Source organism: Heterodontus francisci, chromosome 44, assembly GCF_036365525.1.
Source record: "Heterodontus francisci isolate sHetFra1 chromosome 44, sHetFra1.hap1, whole genome shotgun sequence".
NCBI classification, from domain to species: Eukaryota; Metazoa; Chordata; class Chondrichthyes; order Heterodontiformes; family Heterodontidae; genus Heterodontus; species Heterodontus francisci.
In genome coordinates, this window is record NC_090414.1 from 24,057,435 (window position 1) to 24,065,127 (window position 7,693).

Genomic DNA, 7,693 nt, shown 5'->3' on the forward strand with positions numbered 1-7,693 from the left:
CCACTCTGGGCCGCCGAGGTGGAGCTGGCGGCCGGGAGGTTGGGGCAGTTCTTCCGAACATGCCCCACCCCCTTGCAGACGTGGCACCGCGCCCCGTCCGAGGTCCAAAAGACGCGGTAGGCCGTCCCCTGGAACTCCACATTAAATTGGCCCTCCATGTCCTCCTCCCGCGCCAGCTGCATAAATAACTGGCGGCGGAAGGAGTAGACATGTTGGAGGCTGTGCTCCCGAAGACCAAGCCGGACTGGGGTGATCCCCGACCTCACCTCCCCCAGATGGTGCAGGTGGGGGAGGAGGAGCTCACTGGGAATGAAGGGTGGGACGTTGGACAACATTATCCGATGCGCAGTGGCCCCCAGAGGGTCCACTGGCAGGAAGGTCCCCCCCACAGTGAGCCCTTTACTCAGGGCCAGGGACACCGCCCGCTCGGTCTTCAAAAAGAACACAGCCTTCCCATACATCTTTGAGGCCGCAACAATGGCCGAGGGGCCGACAACCACGGCCATTGCCTTAACGCAGGCCTCAATAGACATGTTGGGGTGGGGATAGCTCTTCACCCCATGGCTGCATGTCAATAATTTAAAGGGTGACGGGGCCACGTGGGCAGCCACAGAAGCTGCAGCTGCGTAGGTAGTAGAGGGCCCCGCCACCGGTGATGAAGGGCTTGCCATGGGTCCAAGAGCTAAACCCACCCCAAATTGTGGACTTGCACACTAAATAACAGATTCACAGAAAGATTTGAAAAGACAAACAAACAAGCAACAGGTTAGTGGAGAGGCTGAGGTAAGAGAGGAGAGGCAAAGGCAGGCTGGAAGGGATGACTTGCTTTCTGGAGGTGGTGCTCACAGAACACTTAAAACAAACAGTCTTTGAAGTTGGTCTTCCGGTCTTCTGGTTGGGGGAGTCGTCTTCACCTGGGTCAGCTGAAGCTGCCCAGGCACTATCTATCCCCTTCCGTCTGTTTAGCTGGGCAGCTTCAGCTGACCCAGGTTTGGCAAATTGGGGTGGGGAGGGAGCTTTCCTGTGTGCTTTTGCAGCAGCACAGATTCCTGTTGAATTGGCAGCCCCACCCCTTGTTGTTCCAGCCACTTGTTCCTCCCCCAACAGTCCAAAGTAAATTACTGGTGTTCAGCACCCACCTCCAGACAAAGCCTTGTTTCCACAAAATGTCCCTTTCTTCTCTTTAATGGAGACTGTTGTTGGAGTTTTCCTCTGCTTGTTGGTAGCTGCTCTCCCTTGCTCAGTGCAGCTCCTCTCTCCACCTCTGCAACCTCCAACTGCCACCAGCACTCTCAGCTGCACCTCGTTGAGGCACTCAACACTCAGGCTCCCAAATCAGAGAGCAGCCAATCCCAGTGCTGTATCTGTCCTGGGAATGTTTGATGGGGGACAGTGTAGAGGGAGCTTTACTCTGTATCTAACCCCCGTACTGTACCTGTCCTGGGAGTGTTTGATGGGGACAGTGTAGAGGGAGCTTTACTCTGTATCTAACCCCCGTACTGTACCTGTCCAGGGAGTGTTTGATGTGGACAGTGTAGAGGGAGCTTTACTCTGTATCTAACCCCCGTACTGTACCTGTCCTGGGAGTGTTTGATGGGGACAGTGTAGAGGGAGCTTTACTCTGTATCTAACCCCCGTACTGTACCTGTCCTGGGAGTGTTTGATGGGGACAGTGTAGAGGGAGCTTTACTCTGTATCTAACCCCGTACTGTACCTGTCCTGGGAGTGTTTGATGGGGACAGTGTAGAGGGAGCTTTACTCTGTATCTAACCCCGTACTGTACCTGTCCTGGGAGTGTTTGATGGGGACAGTGTAGAGGGAGCTTTACTCTGTATCTAACCCCGTACTGTACCTGTCCTGGGAGTGTTTGATGGGGACAGTGTAGAGGGAGCTTTACTCTGTATCTAACCCCGTACTGTACCTGTCCTGGGAGTGTTTGATGGGGACAGTGTAGAGGGAGCTTTACTCTGTATCTAACCCCCGTACTGTACCTGTCCTGGGAGTGTTTGATGGGGACAGTGTAGAGGGAGCTTTACTCTGTATCTAACCCCCGTACTGTACCTGTCCTGGGAGTGTTTGATGGGGGACAGTGTAGAGGGAGCTTTACTCTGTATCTAACCCCCGTACTGTACCTGTCCTGGGAGTGTTTGATGGGGACAGTGTAGAGGGAGCTTTACTCTGTATCTAACCCCCGTACTGTACCTGTCCTGGGAGTGTTTGATGGGGACAGTGTAGAGGGAGCTTTACTCTGTATCTAACCCCGTACTGTACCTGTCCTGTGTGTGACAGTGATCTGTGAAAATTCCTTCCATTTTGCCCATTGCTGCAAGTTGATAACATCCGGGAGTTTTCTAACTCTGAGTCACTGCCTTTGCCCAGAGGTCCAACGGAATAACTCACTTCCTCCTGACACAGTGTGAGAATCATCGAGGGCACTGGGTGTGTTCTCGGTGTTGATGTTATTCTGACTCAGCAGCTTGCTTTATCCCCTCGTGGCTCTGGAACAGCTCAGGTCTGGGAATGCCCCTGCCCTGCTCGGTACCGGGGCCGCACAGAGCAGGAAACTCCCAGGCTGCATCCGTGGCCTAGTGCCTGGGCTGGACTGACCTGACCCTGGGGTGGGGTGGGGTGGGGTTGGGCGGTGGGGGGGGTGGTGGGTGGCTGGAATCACCCTGGGCTATGGATGATCCTTGACTCATTGCTACGAGGGTTCACAGAAAATTAATCCTCTGATGACCCACCTCGCCCAGCCCTCACTCTCACTCCTCCCCTCCCCACTCCGGAAGAATATCTGACTCGCACCCATTTCCTACCCCCTCGTTTAGCCCGGGGGCTGGAGGCTCATTAGTCAGGAATGTGGCGTGTGAGCAGATACTGCCGGTCGGAGAGAGGGAGAGAGAGAGAGAGAGAGAGCGAGCGAGCTCGGGAACGAGAGAAGTTGCACTCGACCTGGGCCCCGGCCTTGCTCAGATCGCGCCCGATCTGCTCCTCGTCTCGTTGCTGCTTGCGGGATCTTGCTGCGCGCAAATTGGCTGGGCGGGTGCACCGATCAGCCCAGTCCAGGGCAGGGCCGTCTCGAGGGATCTGCCCGGCTGGCGGGACTCAGTACCGCGGAGTGATATTTTATTGGGGCGGGAGGAGGCACCATTGACCGACCCCCCCCCCACCCTGGGTTAGGAGTAAGGCTGGGTGGGCCCACTTCGCGAGGTAGGCCCGGTAACCGTGGAGCTGCCAGCGGTGGGGGGGCTCCCACAGAGATGAAACGTGGATCAAGTTGCGAGTAATGGACCAGCATCTTGTTGCAGGATGATTGTCCTGTTGAATTTAAGAAGGTCCTTGTGGTTTGCCGGTTAATGGAAGCTCAGCTGCAGCTGCTGCCTCGCAGCATCATGGAAACAGAGGCTGGTCTGTTCCAACAAAGAGCTTTTGATTGACTCTCCCAGCTGCCAGGAAGTGAAGGGGGAGGGGAGTTAAACTCTAGTTCATTCTATCCGGTTCCCCCCGCACTCCGAACCTGGGCCTGTCAAATGTGACCGTTGGCACATGGCCGACCTCTGACCGTTGACCCCGGAGAGCGGTCAAGAGTCGAGATGCTCTGGGTCCCCCGGGGGGCCGATTGAGTGTTTGCCCCACCTGAGCTTGGGAGAAAGGGAATGGGAGGAGAGAAAGAAACCCCCCGTGACTCGGAGGGTGTGGGAGTGCCGCACTGTCGGAGGGTCAGTACTGAGGGAGTGCCGCACTGTCGGAGGGTCAGGACTGAGGGAGTGCCGCACTGTCGGAGGGTCAGTACTGAGGGAGTGCCGCACTGTCGGAGGGTCAGTACTGAGGGAGTGCCGCACTGTCGGAGGGTCAGTACTGAGGGAGTGCCGCACTGTCGGAGGGTCTGTACTGAGGGAGTGCTGGACTGTCGGAGGGTCAGTACTGAGGGAGTGCCGCACTGTCGGAGGGTCTGTACTGAGGGAGTGTTGCACTGTCGGAGGGTCAGTACTGAGGGAGTGCCGCACTGTCGGAGGGTCAGTACTGAGGGAATGCCGCACTGTCGGAGGGTCAGTACTGAGGGAGTGCTGCACTGTCGGAGGGTCAGTACTGAGGGAGTGCTGCACTGTCGGAGGGTCAGTACTGAGGGAATGCCGCACTGTCGGAGGGTCAGTACTGAGGGAGCGCCGCACTGTCGGAGGGTCAGTACTGAGGGAATGCCGCACTGTCGGAGGGTCAGTACTGAGGGAGCGCCGCACTGTCGGAGGGTCAGTACTGAGGGAGCGCCGCACTGTCGGAGGGTCAGTACTGAGGGAATGCCGCACTGTCGGAGGGTCAGTACTGAGGGAGCGCCGCACTGTCGGAGGGTCAGTACTGAGAGAGTGCCGCACTGTCAGAGGGTCAGTACTGAGGGAGTGCCGCACTGTCGGAGGGTCAGTACTGAGGGAGTGCTGCACTGTCGGAGGTGCTCTCTTTCAGATGAGACATTAAACCGAGGCCCCTGTCTGCCCTCTCGGGTGGGTGTAAAAGATCCCACGGCCACTATTGGAAGAAGAGCAGGGGAGTTCTCCCCGGTGTCCTGGGGACAATATTTATCCCTCAACCAACATCAGTAAAAACAGATGATCCGGGTCATTATCACATTGCTGTTTGTGGGATCTTACTGTGCGCAAATTGGCTGCTGCGTTTCCTGCATTACAACAGTGACTACACTTCAGAAAGTTCTTCATTGTCTGTGAGGGGCTTTGGGACATCCTGAACGGGTGAAAAGAGCTGGAGAGATGGGAATCTGTTCTCTCTGTCTCTCTCCCTGTCTCTGTCCGTTTCTCTCTCTCTCTTTGTCTCTCTCTCACTCACTCACTCTCTCTCTGTCTCTCTCTCTCTCGCTCTGTCTCTCTCTCACTCTCTCTCTGTCTCTCTCTCTCACTCTCTCTCTCTGTCTATCTCTCTCTCTCTCACTCTCTCTCTGTCTCTCTCTCACTCTCTCTCTCTCTGTCTCTCTGTCTCTCTCTCCCTGTCTGTCTCTCTGTCTCACTCTCTCTCTCTCTCTCTCCCTGTCTGTCTCTCTCTCTCACTCTCTGTCTCTCTCTCTGTCTCTCTCTCTCACTCTCTGTCTCTCTCTCTGTCTCTCTCTCACTCTCTGTCTCTCTCTCTGTCTCTCTCTGTCTCTGTCTCTCTCTGTCTCTCTCACTGTCTGTCTCTCTCTCTCACTCTCTGTCTCTCTCTCTCACTCTCTGTCTCTCTCTCACTGTCTGGTGTTTTTGTTGCTGTTGGGGTTTGGCATGCAGCATTGAGAAGGCCCCAGTGGCGCTCCCTCCCTCCCTCCCCCACTACCACCTCCCTCTCGAGGTCTGGTCTAAAAATAGGAGACGGCAGTCTTTATTTCCACCTGCTCTCTGGCCTGACCTTGCAGGCAGCCAATTGCAGACAGCTTCTCCACAGGGGAGCCCAGTGATGGAGATGTGATTTAATCTGAGGAGGGATCCAGCCGAAAAGTAGCCTCGGTTTTCGCCCGCGGTGTTCGGGAGACCTTGCAGGAGGCTTGGTGTCCTCACTCTAACCCCTTCAACCTGACCTCACCTCCTCACTCTCTCGCTCGCTCGCTCTACACCATCAGTCAGCTGCTTCTTCACCCCCGTTCCCTCGGTCCCTCTTGATTACATCAAGGTTTTGTCGAATAAACCTCAGCTCCTTTCTAAGCAATGCCTCCTGCCTTTGTCTTTAACCTGCAGCCTCCTCTCTCTTGAGGGGTTTGAAGGGATCAGGAGCCAAGATAGGGGTTAAGGTGTGGAATGGCCAAACAGGTTCGAGGGGCTGCATTTCCTCTTCTTGTTGCTGTTTACGTTTCATTAAATCTCTCAGTCAGTCTCGCTCTCCTGACTCAGGAGCTTGTGGGTTCCAGGACTCGTGCCTGTAATCCGCAACAACATGCTGCATTTATCTAGCGCCTTTAACAGTAAAACATCCCCAAGGTGCTTCACAGGGGCGTAAATCAGACAGAATTTGACCCCGAACCACATAACGAGATATTAGGGACAGGCGATCAAAAGCTCGGTCAAAGAGGTCGGTTTTTAAGGAGTGTCTTAAAGGAGGAGAGAGAGAGGCGGAGAGGTTTAGGGAGGGAATTCCAGAGCTTAGGGCCCCAGGCAGCTGAAGGCACGGCCGCCAATGGTGGAGCGATGAGAATCGGGGGATGGACAAGAGGGCGGAATTGGAGGAACGCAGAGATCACGGAGGGTTGTAGGGCCTGGAGGAGGTTACAGAGATAGGGAAGGTTGTCAGGGCTGGTGGAAGTTACAGAGATAGGGAGGGTTATAGGGGCTGGAGGAGGTTACAGAGATAGGGAGGATTGTAGGGGCTGGAGGAGGTTACAGAGATAGGGTGGGTTGTAGGGGCTGGAGGAGGTTACAGAGATAGGGAGGGTTGTAGGGCCTGGAGGAGGTTACAGAGATAGGGAGTGTTGTAGGGGCTGGAGGAGGTTACAGAGATAGGGAGGGTTGTAGGGGCTGGAGGAGGTTACAGAGATAGGGAGGGTTGTAGGGGCTGGAGGAGGTTACAGATAGGGAGGGGGCGAGGAGGCCCTGGAGGGATTCGAACACGAGGATGAGAATTTTAAAACCGAGGCCCCCGTCTGCCCTCTCGGGTGGGTGTAAAAGATCCCACGGTCACTATTGGAAGAAGAGCAGGGGAGTTCTCCCCGGTGTCCTGGGGACAATATTTATCCCTCAACCAACATCACTAAAAACATATTGCTGTTGGTGGGATCTTGCTGTGCGTGAATTAGCTGCTGCGTTTCCTACATTACAACAGTGACTGCACTTCAGGTAAAAAAGGAGGGAAAAGCTGCTTGCCTGATAGGACGGACCACATTGAAACCGACCAATCAGACCATCCGCCCCCCACCCCCCCCCCCCCCCCCACCCGATTGGACAGTCCTGGTCTTGCATGCTGCCATGCTACTTGTCGATTGGTCCTCCTGCCACCTCCCCCTCATCCCCGCTCCTCCAAACCTCAATCTTACATGTGCAAGCCTCGGCAAGTGGGTATTTTGTGGGCTGTTCGGCTATGGCGGGCGTCGCGCCGTGCAGCCGACGCCGTCCTGATCCACCGCTGCGCGCTCGCCTTCCGCCTGGCGGTGGTGGGTGGGGCGGCGGCCACTGGATTGAGATCGGCGGCAGAAACCCGTCCGTCCCCCCAGGGGTACTGAGGCCAGTTGCAGGCCCAGGAGAGGTCGGCTAACCCGGCACTTTCTTGCTTTGTATGTGTGCACAGGGCTCAGTTGCCCATGTGGGTAATACTCAGAGCCCAGAGAATTGAAACACCAGACTCTGAAACCCTGCCCCTCTCTCTCGCACCAGGAGACATTGACAGGGTACACAGTTAAGGTGGGTTTTTCTTTATCTATATAATTTTATATATTTTACTTTTTCTTAAAAAACGCAGGTAAATATCGGTTCAGTGGGAGAAAAGTACAAGAGGTTAAATCTTCATGTATCCACCTCACTTTCTCCCACCCCTCTTGACCATTTTGGATGCATAGGCCTCAGGCTTCGGCCTAGTCTGGATTTGGACTCTTAGGCCCCAGGCCTCAGTCTGGCCTCCCTTGGATTCGCCCTGCAGCTTCGGCCTAGAGTAGCGCCTTCCGAAACTCCGGGTTCTGCTTTTCCCCCTGGAAGGCATTCGAAGCGATGGAGAAATAGCAGAGGGCGAGGGGCCT